This window comes from Sphaeramia orbicularis, chromosome 20 (assembly GCF_902148855.1).
Source record: "Sphaeramia orbicularis chromosome 20, fSphaOr1.1, whole genome shotgun sequence".
Taxonomy (NCBI): domain Eukaryota; kingdom Metazoa; phylum Chordata; class Actinopteri; order Kurtiformes; family Apogonidae; genus Sphaeramia; species Sphaeramia orbicularis.
This window is the reverse complement of record NC_043976.1, coordinates 6,845,410-6,864,189: the sequence shown is the minus strand read 5'-3', so window position 1 is coordinate 6,864,189 and position 18,780 is coordinate 6,845,410. Positions and strand designations below refer to the sequence as shown.

Here is an 18,780-nt window from a genome sequence, read left to right as displayed (position 1 = left end):
TGCACGGTTAATTTCCCAGAAGCATGGCCCAAATGGTGCACGGGTTGCTCAAAGTTTTCTCTTACCTTGTCACGGCCGAATTCTTGAGAAATCCAACTACTTTTTGCTAAAATGAAGCAAATCATCAACTGGATGTGTGTGTATGTGTGTGTGTGTGTGGGGGGGGGTTAGGTTATGCGAGAGACAGGTAAGGTGGGGTGGCCATTGCCATGATTCTCCTGAATATAGCAGAAATGTGTAAAACTGTTCATGCAGGTACTCGTTCCAAGTTTCTTTTCAAATGCTCTTGCCTCTTATATGCCACAATGCGTTCCTGTTATGTCTAAATTGTAAATTCTGAAACTTAGAGCTGCCAAAGTTAAGCTGCACATCAAAAAGGCAATGTTTATGCCTTTTTTTTTTTTTTAATTATTAATGGGTTATATTTTTGATACTTACAAGAAATACTAAATTGAAAGTAATTCATTTTTATTTATTTTTATTTGTATTTGGAATTGCCTCTCTTGAAATGTTTCTAGTCAAGAAAATACATTTTGTTGCATATGCACAATATGAATGTAACAAATAAAACTGTTGATTATAAAAAAAAAAAAAAAGGAAACCAAGTGGTCCTTCATTATTAAGTGAAATACCTTATTTCTTCTTGTGTATTTATAATTGCTCTTTAACCAAGCAAAAATAAGTTTTATCCAATTACTCGATTAATCAAAGGAATTTTCAGTAGAATACTACTTGCAAAAATACATTAGAGGCAGTATTTTTTGCAACACAATCACATTTATCCAAAACAAATCCAAGCTGAAAATATGAATATTTACCTATAAAAGCAACCAGATCAAATTTACTATAGAAATGCACTGATTTTTCACACCATTTATTTTGAAACATTCCAGGCAACAACATTTGTTTATGATCTGAAAGATACAATAAGTCAGACAGAGGACTTGAAATGGTGTGTGTGGGTAAATTTGACCCATTTGGCCGTTTTAAGGTTAACATTAACTTACATTATTATCCCAGTGAGGAAATTCAGTCTCTGTATTTCACAGAGTCAAAAACAGAACCTTCTTAATGTGAAGGTTAAACCATTACACTGCCGTGCCACAGATAAAGTCTCAGTTTAAGAATTCCGAGGTACAATCCTTCCACCTTAGACTGTTTTGTACTATGCTATCATCATCAGTTTATTTCAGTGAAATACTTTCAGGGGTTTTATGATGCTTTTGTTTGGACCACTGTCCTTCACAGCTATGTATCAATTGTCACATAAGTTACAGTTGAACATCTGGGCGGTAAAGAGATGCGATGGCTGGGAATCTAACCCAGGTCAGCTGCTTAGAAGGCAGCTATGCTCACCACTATACCACCATCACGACATATAAAACAGCCTCCAACGGTTCTAATGTTAAAGGACAACTGCACATTTTAAGTAATACATCTTCAAAATGCTGTGCTTCTCTCATAACAGGGAGTGCACCATTCGGTGTGACTCTGTGGGATAGTACTTAAAGCAAGATGATTTGTTTAAGCAGAAAAAACAGGAGTAAAGAAGGAAATGTGGAAAGACGTGTTTGAAACTGTTGGTTAGATTTTGTAGATATAGGCATAAACTATCTCCACCATTTGATTGCCTTCAGAAACAGTTTTCCAGAGAGTCTAACTGTTGGTTTCATCACAGTCTGAAGCTGGATGAGGCATTTAAATGTGATTATACAGTTATTAGTCCAAATAATATATACTGTTCCTTGCATTTATGCTTACATGTGTCCATTTTTGTCTCCATCTATATATTTTTGTATATATTTACAGACTGAGCAGCTTGAAAAATGACTCTTACCAAAATAAAAAGAGGTGTAAATCAAATAGACTTCTGGTGCATCCTAAAATAGAAGTGTTTGAGTCATGCTGTGTATTCGTTTTATTACTCTGTGTGAATATTAAGCCTCATTAAAAATGTGTGAGACCTTTTTTGAGCCCCACCCCATTGGACAGATGGCACGGTCCACCATTAGAATGCTATTTAGTCAATTATCAGGGCAGCACCCACGTCTACACCCCCTCCTCCTGAATATTGCCAAACACACACACACACACACACACACACACACACACACCCTACTTTGTTCTGTGTGAATGCCTGGAGGGTAAAAGGCCAAAGCTGCAGCTTTGCCAGTTAGAATCAACAGGACATCACAGGAGGCTTCCTCCACTCTGGAGAGAGCTTAGAGAGGATGCTGGGATGGATAATGATGAGAACAGGAAGTAGGAAGGTATCAGCCATCTGGCTGCCCTTCTAGGTGCTGTTGTCAATATCGAAAAAGTTCAGAGCATTGAACCAAACTAAACCAGGGTTAGAGTCCAGAGAGATTAGTGTGATGACTGTTCATGTCTGTTGTGCTAAACCCTTAATTTCATTTCATTTCATTTCATTTATAATTTTTTCATAATTTTAAATTATTTTATTTTATTTCATCACGTATTAAAAGAGCTCTTTGAGAGACATCATAGATCACACCTCAATACCAGACACCTTTGCTGTTTTTTTTTTTTTTCCCAAATATTGCCAGATGAGTGGGTTTACAACAGCAGGTGTTCACACGCACACGCACACACACACACACACACACACACACACACACACACACACCGTTTTGCACATCAGCAGTGAAGGAGGTGCAGGTCACAGTTTAATGGTGAGTTATCGAGGCGGTTAGAAGAGCATCTATCCCTTTTTCAAACTTGTGAAAATGAAATGCAGTTAATGAGATGCCCTTAGCAGCCAGTTATGACTTGTGAGGAGAGCTGTGTGACTTACAGCACTGACTTGATACCTTTTTAACATGACTATTACAAACTTTGAAAAATACTGATATCTTCTTGTTGAGATGCAGAAAATGTGAAAATCTGATCCTTGTTTTCAACAGGCAACAAAAAGCCACAGCCTTGTCTGCAGGGGGCTGATGGAGCAACAGGTAGGTAAACCTAGGTGACATTTGTAATGAGGGACTACTTATTCTTCAGTTCTAATTGTGAGATTTGAGCTGTCTTTTCAGTTTCAGATCTGTGTGAACCATGTAGATCAGTGAATAAAGATTGCCATGATGATTCTCTGTCAGTAACAATAACAGTAACAACAATATTAACAGGTACTGATTTATTTGGTTGAAAATACTGCAAAATGATGTTCTCTAAGTTAATTTGCCTTATGGATATGGTCTTAAACCTGTGATGAACTGGAAACACATCTAGGGTATACACTGCCTTGGATGGATAGATGGATGGATGGATGGATGGATGGATGGATGGATGGATGGATGGATGGATAGGGTCTTTATGTAACTTTCCCTTGAATTTTTTTTAGTGAGGCCAACAAAATGTAATTCATTTTCAGATTAAGTGGAAGCAGAGTAGAAACAAGTGAATAATTAACAGCATAAATAATTAAAAATAACATCTCTAAAGAAATAGCCCTGTCTCACAGAAATTCTCCTCAGATGCAAATACACTGTAAACGCAATGTTAATTCCTCCCACTTTAAGTTCTGTTCCAAGTCAGTAACTGAATATTGTTAATCGACATCTGCTGGACATGAGCATAAATTGTTCATTGACAGTATATTTTTTCTATGGGAATAAACATTTAGGTTTAAAAGTGAAATGGCTCAAGAAAACAATGTATTAATGACATTTAAACCAATCCACAAAAGTGGTTCTGTGTCCTAAACATAACAAATATGGGAGGTGGAACGCAAATTGTAGTTATGGGTAATAAAAAAAAAGTGGGTTGTGGAGTATTACAAAACCTCTTTGGATTTTCAGTTTAGTTGCATATGAACACAATTTGCATTAGATAGGGTTGAATGCACCCTATTACAATGCTACAAAATATTGACCTATTACTGAAGTTTGATTTTTTTTTTTAAATAAGTGTGAATATATGTCAAATCACAGAAAATTGCTTCATTATTTATTTTATTGTATACCCACATGTCCCCTGAACTAATTGCGTCTTCTAAGAATTTTGTCTTGCATGAAGCCTGTGGTCAACACAACTGACATACAATGGATAGATCTATAATGATGGACAAAGAGAATTGGGCCCTCCGCTGTGCTGAGAGGCATCTAAAAGAAATAAATATGCATATATCCAATCTATCACTACAGAAACTGGAATAATTGGGCCAAGTGCTGTGCATGTCAGTAGCTCAGCATGAGAAATATGAATGATCTATGAGATTTCTGAATAATTCCTGCTGAGGAGAGATGGTGCATTGGAAATATATAAACACAAATAAATGGAGAGGCTGAGTAGGAAAATTAAACATAAAACTGCCAAGAAAAACTGCATCTGTCAAAGTGACATGTCACACACAGACAAAAAGACAGCTGACATTTCACACTGCAGTCAACAATCAAGTCATTGTTCATTAGCCACACAAGGCAGGAGGAGCAGGGAATACTGTCTGCATAATGGATTTGATTCCAACACACACACACACACATATTTCTGTGTTTGCTCATTCACGTACACACATGCAGAACGCTCTCTGAGGATGACCCCAGATTGGGGATCCCCCCTCTCCCCACCCTCCATACCCCTCCATCTAAAGCCCCCGGGCCATAGCGTGTTCACTCATCTGCATCGACTGCAGAAGCAGAAAGGAGGGCTGTCCCACATCCAGACGGCTCCACGGCGTTTAATGAATGTGACATTTAGCTGATATTTACATACCATGCATGATGCTGAATTTGTATGCCAAACACTAAGCTTCAGATTAAACAAAGCTTAGCAATTACACACAATCTATCATGCAAAGATTTAGTACAGGTGACCCGTACAGCTTAGCCAAGACATCCACTTAGTTCTGGTTCCCCCCAACCTTCATTAAAATGTTACACACACAAGTTATTTACATAGCAGTGAAGCGAGACACAGTATCTCTGTGGGGGAAACTTTCAATCCTGTCCGTCTGCTCAGGTTGAAATTGCTCTGCTGACAAGAGGCAAAATATCAATCAGAAGTAATTTCTTCCTACTGGCTCGGCTGTCAGCGCTGCAGTCGAATGTTGACCCTCTGTCATAACACATTTGTTTACCATTTACATCACTCACTACACCAACTCCAAAACACAGAAAGATGTTATGGCACTGGCAGCAAGAGAATATAAAGCAGTTGGGCCATTTGTATGGTGGATCCCTCTCCCTGTCACATTCTTTCAGAAATGATTTCACCTTAGTAAACAAGACTGCATCCCCAAAAAGGTAAATTGCCAGCTGAAAGTCAGGCAGACGTGTGGCGATAGAGAGTGCTCTTTACATTAATCAGATGACAGTGACGGTAAGGTCTACCATCAACACCCCTAATGGAGATGTTACCTGACTGACAGACAACTAGCAGTGACAGAAGCGCTTATATCAGCAGGTTGGCTCCCAGACTGCCTTGTGAAGCCTGATCGAGTGCTTGTCAAGGCCTTAACTGATGGGTATTACTGGTTCTAAGAGAATGAATGTCATTCCAGTCAACGTTGTGTCTGCTAGGAATGTGCGTATACATCACTGAAACCAATGCATTGTCATCTATCTGTATGATCCAATATTCTTCACCCCAATTGCAAAGCAGGGTGATTTATCAAGGTTTGATTCTACACTCTGTGAATAAGAAGTGATGTGAAAATATATGATGCTGTGCCAGTTCTAAATTGTACATTCACACATTGCTTGAAGCTGGTATTGGAGTGTATTGTAAGCTACAAGTTGGTTATTTGTTGATGCACTTAATACTGATTTCAGTGTACAGAGCTCAAAGCTTATACTGGTTCTCAAGTTACTCATTACGCTTTTTTTTTTTTTTGCTCCTCTACAGTTGTAGCATTTTATAACAGTAGGGAGGGTCAGCTAACATCAATAAATGGCCGGCTCCAAACATGAATTTCCATATCCAGTTTTTCACAGTGAATCTTTAAACAGACAGCAAATCATAATTTAACTCAAAAAAGTGTCATTTCTACTTCACACATTTGTTTTGTCTTGTAATACACTGATTTCTTTAAAAAACAAAAAAAAAAACAACTTGCTCTTTCATAATCAGGCTTTTTCAGATGGTTTGTTGTATAAAACAAAAGTCTCTTACAAAAGATGAAAAAAAGCCAGTTCTTTTTTCCAATTTCTGCCTCTAGTTAGACATTCATAACACACCTCAGACTTTGGAGCAATGTGAGGGCCAAATAGATACTAAATGGCACACAAATGCAAAAATATTTAATAACAGATATATTACATCAAACAGTCCATATGGCAGTGATGTGGTTTTGAGACAGCTGCAACACAGCTAAAAATTACACATCACGTCACATGGAGGTCTAGCATAAAACCATGTAGTGATCAAGTGAAAAGACACACAATTAAAACTGTATGAAATATTAACATTCATTTAGTTACTGAATGGTGGGCACAGTGGTGCAGGTGATGTCTGGCCACATTCTGACTTCCTCCCATTGTCCAAAGACATGCACCTTAATAGGTTAAGTGGTCAGTCTAAATCTCCCATAGGTGTAAATGTGAGAGTGAATGGTTGTTCATCTGTATATGTCAATGAATGCAATGGCGACATGTCCCTGCCTTCACCCGTTGGTAGCCGTGATCAGCTCCAACACCCCCGTGAGCCTCATAAAGATTAAGCAAAAATGAATGAATAACTAGTTACTGAACATCTCGGTTGGGTAGTTGTTTGGTGCTGCTGCTGAATACATTGTCCTTCAGCTCACCGTGTTTAGAAGTTTTGCAACTGGCCATTTGGTGCAAATTGGCAGCCGCGCTTCCATCAGTCTGCCCCAGGGCAGCTGTGGCTACAAGCGTAGTTTACCACCACCAGAGTGTGAATGCGAGAGCAAATGAGTAATAGAACAATAATGTAAAGCGCTTTGGGTGCCTTGAAAAGCGCTATAGAAATCTAATCCATTATTATTATTATTATTATTATTATTATTATTATTATTATTATTATTACCTGTTTTTGTACGAAACAAGGTGACTATAAATGCAAACAACAGGTCCACCATTGTTTGGATGAGTGGCTGATGCCTTTACTTGCTGCTAAAGCTCAGAAAAATCCCTTTCCTAATCATTCTCCTGGTATGTAAACACCTTAAAGCTTTGTTTCTACCCACCAGACACTTACTGGCCACTGGCAGCAGTAGAAATGAGACACACACAGGAATGAATCCACTGGTTCATATAAAATGACTGGTCAAATTTCTAAGTAATGCAGATATAAGGCCTGTATTTATGATTAGATATGAATAAAACAGATTTTGCAGATGCACAAACATTAAATCACATTTTATCCCATATCAGAGAATTATATCTTGAACTTTTAAGTCAGTACACCAGTGCTAATCTGAATTTTGCCATCCCTAATCTCTGGAGACAACAACACTGCAGCCTCTCTGAGATGATCATCCACACCCAACTGTTGAAAACCCAGTGTAGTTGATTTACATGAAGCCAGGATTGAAATGTCAAGCCAATAATTGCTTGAATCATGGTTATTTCACATGCTCCATACCTGAGGCCCAGTAAGTCACGGTCACTTTAATTGATTTTTATCAGGGTCACCGACAAATGAAACCTTCAGCATGGACGTGAGGCGCTGGGTGACATACCTGACATTTGAAAATAAAAGTCAAGCACCAGTGGTGGCACACTGGAGAAAAGTGCCTAAAAGTCCACTAAGATGTCATACCTTTGGTGACACTTGGTGTTGTTTTATGAATACATTGCTTATAGAAAACTTGGTCAGTTTAGTCAGCCTCTGGCCTCGGATTTCTGTATCAGCCCCATATCACGGAAATTTCAATCATAAGCAACTGCAATTCTAAATCTAAGTGTGTGCATCTAAATTATGAAAAAGTTGTTCAAAAAAAAAAAAAATCAATGTTTCCTGTTTCAACTTATTAATTAAATTATTTTAATCAATGTAACTTTGATGCGGTGAAATGTTGCTCCTTATCACATAAACTGTTCAGAGACATTGTGTTCTGGGGGATTTACCAATGCAATTCACAATTTACAACATTAGCTGGTTTTGATCTCTCTTTTTTTAGCTCCTTCAGGTTTAATCTTTGAAAACACTTGGTCAAGGCTATGAAAAGGTGCGAGCTTAATTCCACTAATGTGTGATAAAAACTGACTCACAATGAGTTTGTTAATGTTCTCACCAAACTATGTAACCCTTCACTAAACTCTCCATCTGCATTCAACTAAGGGAATAGTTCAGATTCTTCCATTGGGTAGATACTGCAGTTATTAGTATGTTTCTGCTGCAACTACTTCTTTAACCTTAACTGATGCAGTGAATAGCTTCTCATTTCCGAAACAATCATAAGTTGGATAGAGAGCATAAAGAATTGGACAATACCAGCATTCATCAGGCTCAGATTGTGAAAGACTGGGTCACAGAGCATAGATTGAATGCCACAGAGTCCAGACCTGAACCCCACTGAGAATCTTATGGATGTGATGGAGACTTTACACCATGGTCCAGTTCCCCATCATCAATATGGCATGTAAAAAAAAAAAAAAAAAAAAGGATATTTATTAGGCCTGCAACGGTACACAAAATTTTCGGTTCGGTACGTTTTTGGTTTTGAAAGCCACGGTTCTTTTCTTTTTCGGTTCGGTACGGGAAGAAAGAAAACCCCTCAAAATGTCTTTGATGCATTTATGAATTTTTGAACATTCTTCCCCCAATTTTTGGAGACAATAGAATATAGAAAAACAGGAATAATATAATTCTGCTGCTATAAATCAAATAGAAAATAAAATATTACTAAATGTATTTTAAACATTAGTATTGCTCTTTTCCCTGAAAGGGAGTTTTGAACAAACAATAAAAATCTAATCACAGTTCTGTCAGTTCACATTCTGCTTTAAAATAACAACAACAAAAAAAAAAATTCCACATGAAATGCAACATTAACAAGAGAGCAAACTGTTATTCTGTTTAAACAAACTGAAGAGAAACTTTGACAAATAAATTAACCTAATTATTTATATGAGGACAGATAACCTGTTTAGGCCACTTTGTGTACTTTTGTGTGTGTGAGTGTGTGTGTGTGTATGTATGTGTGCGCATGTGCAGGGTGCAATTTGTCAAAAACACAGAGGGGAGGATTTCTTTTTTTTTTTTTTTTTGTCGGAGGTGGGGGGGGGGGTATACGTAGGGGTTTGGTCCATAACTAAAGTAACTAGAAGCACTCGGAGAGCGCAGACCTCTGCCAAGGCTGATCAGTGGGCCCCCCTGTGGGCCCCCGTGGGCCCCCCCACCCCCGATCACCACCAAAATTTAATCATTTCTTCCTTATCCCATTTCCAACAAACCCTGAAAATTTCATCCAAATCTGTCCATAACTTTTTGAGTTATGTTGCACACTAACGGACAGACAAACAAACAAACAAACAAACCCTGGCAAAAACATAACCTCCTTGGCGGAGGTAATAACTAACGCTGGCGTGAAACAAAAGTGAAACTTTACATCCTTTCAACTCCTTTACAACTTCCAACTCCCAGGTTCTATTCCTCTATTATACAGCGTGTGTGTGTGTGTGTGTGTGTGTGTGTGTGTGTGAGTGTGTGTGTGTGTGTGTGTGTGTATGTGAGAGAGAGAGAGAGAGAGAGAGCTAGTGTCTGTGTTTTAGAACTACTGTAGTTCATAGGGGCCAAACAACGTCCGTCTTATCACCGTCTGTTTCCCTGTTGTTGTCCTTCACCTGAACCCATACTGATCCCAAACAGGACTGTAATGATGGTGGAGGGTCTTCAGTCTCTTCCCTTCAGGTTGACATCATATTTATTGTTTATTTTTTAACCTCATGGAAGCAGGTATTTCATATTTCAAGTCATTGTGCGCTAGTTCCATATGTCCGTGTGGAACTTGTGCGGATTTAAAGTTCCACATCGAACAACGCCTTTCGTTCCTTTTTCTTTTTCTCAACATTCTGTGCCGTTTTGGTACAGCTGTGTGCCAAACCGAACAGGTGTGTACCGAAACGGTTCGGTTCGGTACGTGTACCGTTACAGGCCTAATATTTATTGCAACACTGCAAAGACTCTGTGTAGCACAACAGATGCTATGGTGAATATGCCCTATAATCAAAGCTAAAGGCAGCTCAACAAAATATTGCATGTGGCATCTTGTTATATGCCCAGGCAGTGTATGATGCTTTCATGGCCCCAACCAAACCTGTTTTCCCCTCTTAACTGTTTAAAAATGTCAGTGTTTGATGTCAAAGTCCTGGATATTGTTTATCTGCCATCCTACCCCCCCCCCGATTCATAGTACATTGTATGTGTTTATGAATTTCTTTTCTTTTCTTTTTCTCAGTCCAATACTGCTATTGGGAGAACCCATGATTTTGTTGCACAAAATTAAACAATGATAATAAAGTTTAACTAATGACAAATAAGCCTAAAAAAAAAGATGATCCTTGAGGAACTGTTTCCTTGCAACACAATCAAGGAATAGATTATGTTTGTAGCAAAATGAAGTACAGATGACAGCACGTTTAATACAAAACATAAATGGATTTGTAGTTTAGATGCATATGGAGGTAATTTCTATGAGAAAGAGTTGTCTGTCTAGATCCTTCATTTTTTTCATCCAACTCCCTTGTCACTTGTTTGTGCCTTTCCCTGTGGAATCCCTCATCTGTACTGTATATATATGTGTGTGTGTGTGTGTGTGTGTGTGTGTGTGTGTGTGTGCGCGTGTGTGTGTGCCTTTCCAAGGTGTCTGGGAGCTGAGGGCCCATCTGTGGGCTTCCTCCTGAGCCTCTTGAGAGGGCCACAAAGGCTTCTAATTATCCCTGACCTTCTGGCTCTCCCTCTCTCTGCCTCCCACTCCGGGCCCCTGTGGCTCGCTAAGGTCTCCTTTCTCCCCATACTCTGCTTCCTCACTCGGTTTTGCCCCCGCGCATGTTCAAAATAACCCCTCCGCTCAGCTCCAGCTACTAATTGCTGCCATTTCAGAGACAAAGACGGTGTTTGGTGCAAGACGAACCTGAAGGTCAGTCAAGGAGACGGGCTCCAATAACACCGACATGTCTGTCAAGGCTTGGTGGGTGTTTGGAATCACATTGCTTTGACAGGCACAACTCTTTGTTTCCAGGTGGTCCATTTATGGAAGGAAGTGATGCTTCAAACCGATCATTAGAAGCTGCTGCAGGAAGGGATGATGTGGTGCAGAATTTTTAGTGCATCGAAGTAGTCATTTTCAAGCTTGTATGAATATATGTTTACCCTGAGTTATTGTATGAACACAATGCTTCATAAATATATACAGACACGACCTTTAAAAAGTATATTATTTGTTGTAAATAAAGGCTTTGTATTAAATTCTTCTTCTACTTATTATTTATTTATTTATTTATTTATTTATTTATTATTATTATTATTATTATTATTATTATTATTATTATTATTATTATTATTATTAATAATAATAATAAGAAGAAGAATAACAAAGAAAGAAGGACCTAAAATAACACTTTTGATCAAGTTTCACGTGAAATGCATTGGGTTATTTTTGACACTTTTGTAATTTCTATTTTTGTAATTTAGCAGCACCACTTTGTAAGTTGTATAATACGTGAAAATGTACTTGCCTTTTTTTTTTTTGTTTTAATGTAGTAATTAAAAAAAAGTCCTCATCATTCTATGAAAAAAAAGAAGAAACTACAGGGAAGAGTGGGTGCAAAAGGCTTCGTACAGGTTTTACCAGCACAAAGTCATAGAAAGAATAATGTGAACAATAACAAAGATAAAATATTAAATTACCTCCGTTGCCTCCTCTTGTCCTGTTTGTTACTCTTCCCAAAGTCTCTCAGTACACGACTGAAAACAACCAAACAACTGTTCACAGAAAACTGCTAGTTCTGTCAAAGATTTGTACAAACAACAGGCCTGTTTTAATGCATATTTTGCATATTTTAAATAAAAGATATTCCATATTTTTTCGCAAAGGGTTTAGTCATTTTCATAGTTATCCCACTTGTAAATGTTCCACCATACAAGTCGCTCCACACTCATTACAAAGGCACCACTCCTGCATCTTGACAGCGTTAATTTTCTGATAAATAATGTTCGTAACAGCTCTTGTCAACAACAGATTTTCACCAATGACAATGAGATGATAAACAAATGAAAACTAATTTATGATGACAAAAAAAACATGGTGAAAATTATCCACAAATGAAAAACAAGATAGAAATGTTAGGGAGGAATGATTTGGGACATCAATCAGGATATCACTCAGTGCATGTCTCATAAAGTTTAAAGTGTTGACATCTGGGAGGAAGACAGTAACAGATAGTCTTATATTTTCTATTTGATGTCAAGGAAAACAAACCCTTTATAAACCCCATGTCTACTTGAAGCAATATTGGCAGATGAGCCATGTTGAAAGTCATGCAGGTAAACACTAAACAGAGTTGTCAACTGTATACTCTGAGACTCATACAGCAAATACTTTTCACTATGTTAGTTCTTTCAACTTTGCAATGCAAAAAGAGTTCACTGACAGACAGAGAAGCCCTTGGAATATATACTGTACATGTCCATTGTATCCATAGCAGTCTGCAAAGGAGTTTAAAAAAAAAAAAAAAAAAACATAACTGACTCAGAGAGAATGTATAATGATTAAGTTCCCATCATAGGTTTTAGACCTATACTAACCTTGCATACGGTTATGTAAAATCATGAATGTAACTGTATCTCAACATTGAAACCTATACATTTTATACAACTTTCCTCTTTTGTTTTACATTATATAGCAATCATAAGCCACCACTAGGTTTGTTGTTTTGACAAACTTCTACTGTTGTCCATAAAGTTGGAATAAAACATTCATTACCTTATCTCATGAAATGATTGTGATAATGTGATTTATTCTTGATAGATAAAGTGTAACTGGGACTCACTGTGTGATTATCACACTTGGTCAAAGGTGCTTATTGATGTGTAGAAGTAAAAGGAGAAATGTGTCTGAAAACAAATTTGCACCTGTTATTTTCTGTATTATGATACATACATAATATACAGGAAAGCGTTAACAACATGTTTCAGAAAAAAAAAAAAAAAAAAAAAAAAAACTGCTTCAACACACCACAGTTCCTGTACAGACTATGTGGGATTAACTGCATTAATTTTCCTGTGTTTCATTCAACACTTGTCAAACACTTCAGTGCACATTATTCCTGTGTTGTCTTGTTGTATGTTGTAATGTCCTATGCATTTCAACCCTGTAAAAACAAAAAAGGTGAAAGTGACCTAGACTTTTGCAGAGTGCCGTATTTCTGTGGATTAAAAAATGTGTTGATATGTGGTAAAACAAAACTAAAACACCTAAAATGACTAGGAATAAAACTAACATAGCCTTTATTCACCTAAAACTAGCTCAAAATTTGTTTTCAAAATTGGCATCCTGGGTTTAGTGCTATCTAAAATGATTGTGATTACTTAAAAGACGTAAAAACATATCAGCCATTTTTTTTCTGATAGATTTGGGAAAATTGATATTTCTGGGCCCCTTATTCTGATAGTTGTAAATTAAGTTTTCAGTTTGACACATATCTCCACATTCTGCTTATCTTTCAGTGAGACTGTTAGCTAAAGTTCATAAAGTATTTACTAATAGTCAAGCCCGGATTAACCATATGGGCAACTGGGCAATTGCTCAGGGGCCCGCAACCTCTGAAGGGCCCTAGGTAGCTCGGGCATAACTAAAATATCTGGTTATCTTTTGCTTATAAATGAAACTGTTCGCAAAAAGTGTTCTTAAATAAATACTGGATACTTTGGAAATGGTTTCTTATTTACTTTTTGTGAAAATGGAGGACACTTCCCTCTCTTTCTAATGTAGTGGATCAATTTGAGATTATACTGATGCTAATGTGTTTTGTTTTCATATCATCATATGCAAGTGAGTGGCCTTGACAAGAGGCTATAGTGGTGCACTTGTAGTTCTACGAGCATTTACACATTTGTACATCAAAATGCATTTGATGATAGTTAGATATTGAAGTATGGGGTATATTTACATATATTCCTGGAATTTATTCTGTATTTTTGCCAGATTATAGGGATCCTGGGGTTGTGATGATGGGGCCCTTGAATATTGTTGCCCAGGGTACAATGTAGTGTTAATCTGGCCCTGCTAATAGTAAATAGCAAAAGTGAACTTACATTCTTCGGGTGTTGATAGATGATGATTTATGGGTTCAGGACAAGGTGAACTCATTTGTTTCTGCATGCATTCAGCAGCCGCTAAAAGCGGTCTTGTTCAGTTTATGGTCACGCCTGATTGGAGAAGTGAACATGGGCGGTAATTAAGACCCTGGGTTATTGAATTTCACACTTTTCAAATTTAGATTTATCACCTAGTAAAAGGTGGCCTTGCCGCCTGCCTTGCTACATTGTGAGGATGCTGAACCAACAAACAGTGATTAGCACGTAGAATAACTCCTCTAATTAGCCTTGAAGCTCACACTTGGAAATGAACCTCAACAAGCTCTTACTGTCCAGTCTTTCACAGATCTATTCATCATGTAACCTCTACATAGCAAGGTTTTTTTTTTCCACATACCACACACAAGAAAGGAATTTCCTTTTTTTCCATAATGGATAATTGCTGTATTTCACAATGTCCAGACAGGAACCAAACCAACAGCATTGCCATGGAGACTATAATAATGTGCGTCCTGATGCGAGGGGTAGAAATAGACATGGGAGAAATGGGGTGACGCTGTAAAGCATGTCAGTGAATATCAGAGCTTGAGCCCTGCAGTAAATAATGACTGCACTGCCGCACTCTGTCTCCTGCTGAAACCTTGCTGGTCTCTCAGAGAGAGTTGCCAAGGAAACAGTGAATGAAATAAATCTACAGTTTCATGTCAGTAGGTTGAGGGACACTTCGAGTAGCAAGACAAGAGACCAGGAGGGATGATTTTAGAGAGCAAGTATTCAAATCTCTTTATGTGTTTATCCTGTGTGTACATGTGCAAGAAGCAGCAGGGCATTCTTCAAGGAGAAATATTGAATGTTCTTGTCCGTATGACAAGTACAGGATAAAAACACAATCATGAAAGGGAATTTTGGGGGGGCATTTCTTAATGTGCTGAAGATGAGAGTTGACTGTTTTTCCTTGGAGTCTACCTTTTTCATTACAGTGGCATAGCAGAGGTGATTTAAACTTTACGTGTATCGTGACAGCAAGACATAGAAACTCTCTTTCAACCTGACGACAAAACAGCAACAGCCTGTGCGATAATAAACTGGGGTGTGGAGGCTCGTTAGCATCTTGTTTGTGTTCAGTTGGTGTATCTGTCAGTTATCTGGCTTGTGTTGTTTCATGTCCGTGTTTCTAATTGACAAGTTGAAAGCTGTTGCCCCCCTGTCCTTAATCCTCCCCACCAGCATTAATTAAACATCCCTCCCCTCTTCTAATTAACAGAGCATTACGAGAGCAACAAAATACATCAGTGCTCTGCATACATCCAGCCTGATAATGTATTCCAAAGTATTTATCAGGCAGCACTATTCTCCACTCTTTCTCATGTAATTAGACACTGATCAAAGTATCGCTTGATTTGATGGGATGCAGAAAAAGAAGATGAATTACTGTATAATTTATCAGAAAAATATTCACACACAAGATGATGGTAAAGTTAGTCAGTAAGAGAAAAATGTGGAAGAAATCCAGAGGTCTAAATTTAGCTTGTGGAACACTTTGAATGAGGGATGAGTGTCCTTTCAGGACAGAATAAGTTTTTTCTTTTATGTGTTTTTGTGGCCTCTGGTGCTGCGTCAAACTATTTGGAAACTGTCACAAACTATTTTCTGCTGGTGGACTTTTGGTTTTTGAGGAATGGTTATTTGTGGCAAGCAGCTCCACAATGATCAAAGGCAGAAGCCTCTTCCCATCCTTCACTGCAATGATAGTTCTGCTGGATCACATTTGTAATTTGAGCATTTGTGTAGGTGGGCTGCAAAAACACAAAATGCACACATACACTCTTGTTTAAAGTCATAGGACTCTGCTTCAACAACTGTACATTTCAACCTTCGGAAAACATGATGACAGATGTATCACTTTCAACATCCACCCACCTCCCTTTGTGGTGGGTCCTGACCAGACACCCTGCACTCAAGATACTGTGATTGCCTTTGTTTGTGCTAGATTAGGATGTGAATTGTGTGTTTGACATATGTTCAGCTTGTATACATGTTTGCCCTCTTTGCACCGATGTTGCCGCCTTGTTTCCTTCAATTACACGCAGACGTCTTGCTGGGTAAATCCCAAGTTCATCCATAATGGATCAAGGGATGTTCTGTGTGCTAGTACTGGATCACCTCAGTAAGCAGTCCTCAAACAGACCGCCATGTCCTGGCACTTGTCCCAGCGAGAGCAATGGGGACCCCAGTGACATGGACGGGGAGCTCAGGCAGCGCCCGAGCTGCTTAAATATTGATCAGTGGAGTCGACTTTGAGCTAGGTAGTCTGAGCCAGTCTGTCGCCCGCGGGACTCGGTGGTGGGTAGAAAAGGCCACACAACAAAGAGACAAAGAACTCACAGGCTTGTCTGATTCCATCCACAATTTACTGGGAGATGATGCGGCTTCTATCATAGCAAAGGTCTTCTGTGAGACAGAAGAGAGGAGACGAGAGCATCACCTCTGTATTGACGTTCTGCTGAGCTCTGCTTGATGGTACATCCCCGAGGATGGACCCGGGGTGGATGGTTGATCAGCAGAGGTCAATAAGCCACACAGAACTGATGTTTGGCCTATTCAGTTTACAGAATGTGGTATATAACTGACATATTCGTACATGGCATATCTATAGACAAATGAACAGGATGCAAGTATTTAGAAAAATGAGATGTGGATTCTCATGTGAAATTGGTGAAATAAGTTAACATAATTTAACCTGTTGACATCTACCATTTTCTATATTATTTGGCATTCTGAAATATGTGAGCTTTTAACAGGAGGAGTGTAAGATGCAAGTATGATACCTGCAAAGACAGCATTTTCTGCCATCTGCTGTCTTTGTTTGACATGTGGCTAAAACAGAACCTGCATTACTCTAGCTCAAACTTGACTCCAAAACAGTTTTATTTTGGTCCTTGCCTAAAGTATGTCAAATTTGAAGAAGTAGGATACGTTTTATGACATATTTATGCCATATCACCGTATAGGCTATCCTCTGCATCTTGTCAACTCTGCCTTATGGGAATGAGAGGCTTTCATATACAGTAGTCTGTACCATTATCAGTGTGTATCACCTTACTATGTACAACCAAATAAAAAGTCCATAAAGCTAAGCAATATATCAAAAATATATTGAATGTTTAAAATTAGCTGAAAAGGAGTTTTTAAAGAAAAGCATATAGCAAACCAAAGCTATAATTGTATTTGTAGGTCATCCTGGTTGCAAAACTGCTTTATCCACTCAAATGCTTAAGAAATGAGACTTGGCACCATAACACAGTGAGACATCTCGTCCACTGCTGACCCAGAGATCATCTTTGTCTCCTTTCAACCAAAAACACAAACAAACAAATAAAGTGTCAGAATTTAGACCACGGTAAGAGAGGAAACATTCAAGAAAACATTAATAATTACTGTGGGAAGAAAGCTTTAATATTTGAACACTTTAAGACATACTATTATGAGTTTAAAGTGATATTTTAAGAAATATCGAAGTATTGCTGGAATAAAGTGGCAATATTTTGAGATTTAGTAATAATACTATGATAATATAGCTGTAATATTTTGCATACCATGTGATAATACAAGTATAAGGAGGTATTTTAGTGAAAGTCAAAATAAGGACAGGGATAAGGACAAGGATAAAGCTGTAATATTTCAAGCTAAAAATCATAACATGAAAAAAGTCACAAGGTTTCAACAAACAACAAAACAAAGACAGACTAAATCCTAAAAACAGTTGTGATATTGGAAAGAAAGAAAAAAATGTGTCATAGAATTTTTAGAAAACCCACCACAACATTATGATAATAAGGTCATAAGAGAAGAAAAAGCCATAATATTACAAGATTGAAGCTGTAATATTTTGCTAATAATTGTTACAAGAAAAAAAAAATCTTTGACAAGAAGAAGAAAAAGGCTTAATATTACTGTCTAAACTCCCAGATGAATTAAACACAGCAGTCTGAGCCCAGAAGCCACTGTTTGTATTAATAAATACAGTATTGGTTTCTGAGTTGACAGGCTTATGTTAGTTCTGTTATTTGATGCTACAGAATTTCTTAATTTGATAGCAGGTTAGACAAGAGGGACCAAACAGGCACACATCCAAGTATAAGACAATAGGCCTGAGGGAGATCTAGTAGATGGATATGTTACCTACTCTTAAAGAGAGGGTTTTAGAAAGAGAATTAAATTACCTGCTTGACGCCTTCCTTTTAATGATAACTTTGAAAAGAGGACCTGCCATAGAAGATGATGGGAGTGTAGCACCATTTTTCACTTCCTCTTCTTAATATAAAGAGAATGCATCATCATTACATACTTGGATTTGCCAAAAAAAAAAAAGCAGAAAAAAAAAAGCAAAAACATAGCAACATATTTACATAAATCAGAACAAACAGTTCAATTTATTGTAAAATATAAATATTGCCCTTGATGGGAAATAGCCACGATAAATCCAAGTCACATGGATGTATTTGTTTTAAAGTTGCTGATAGAAGCATGGTTATTTTT

The 18,780-nt window shown here is 37.8% G+C and overlaps 1 non-coding gene across 1 annotated transcript; it reads right to left on the bottom strand.

Moving 5' to 3' along the window:
- Positions 1 to 1,301: 1,301 nt before the first annotated feature.
- trnar-ucu (transfer RNA arginine (anticodon UCU)) lies at positions 1,302 to 1,373 on the bottom strand. The gene has a single exon. It is a non-coding gene; the product is annotated as a tRNA-Arg (tRNA).
- Positions 1,374 to 18,780: the final 17,407 nt, after the last annotated feature.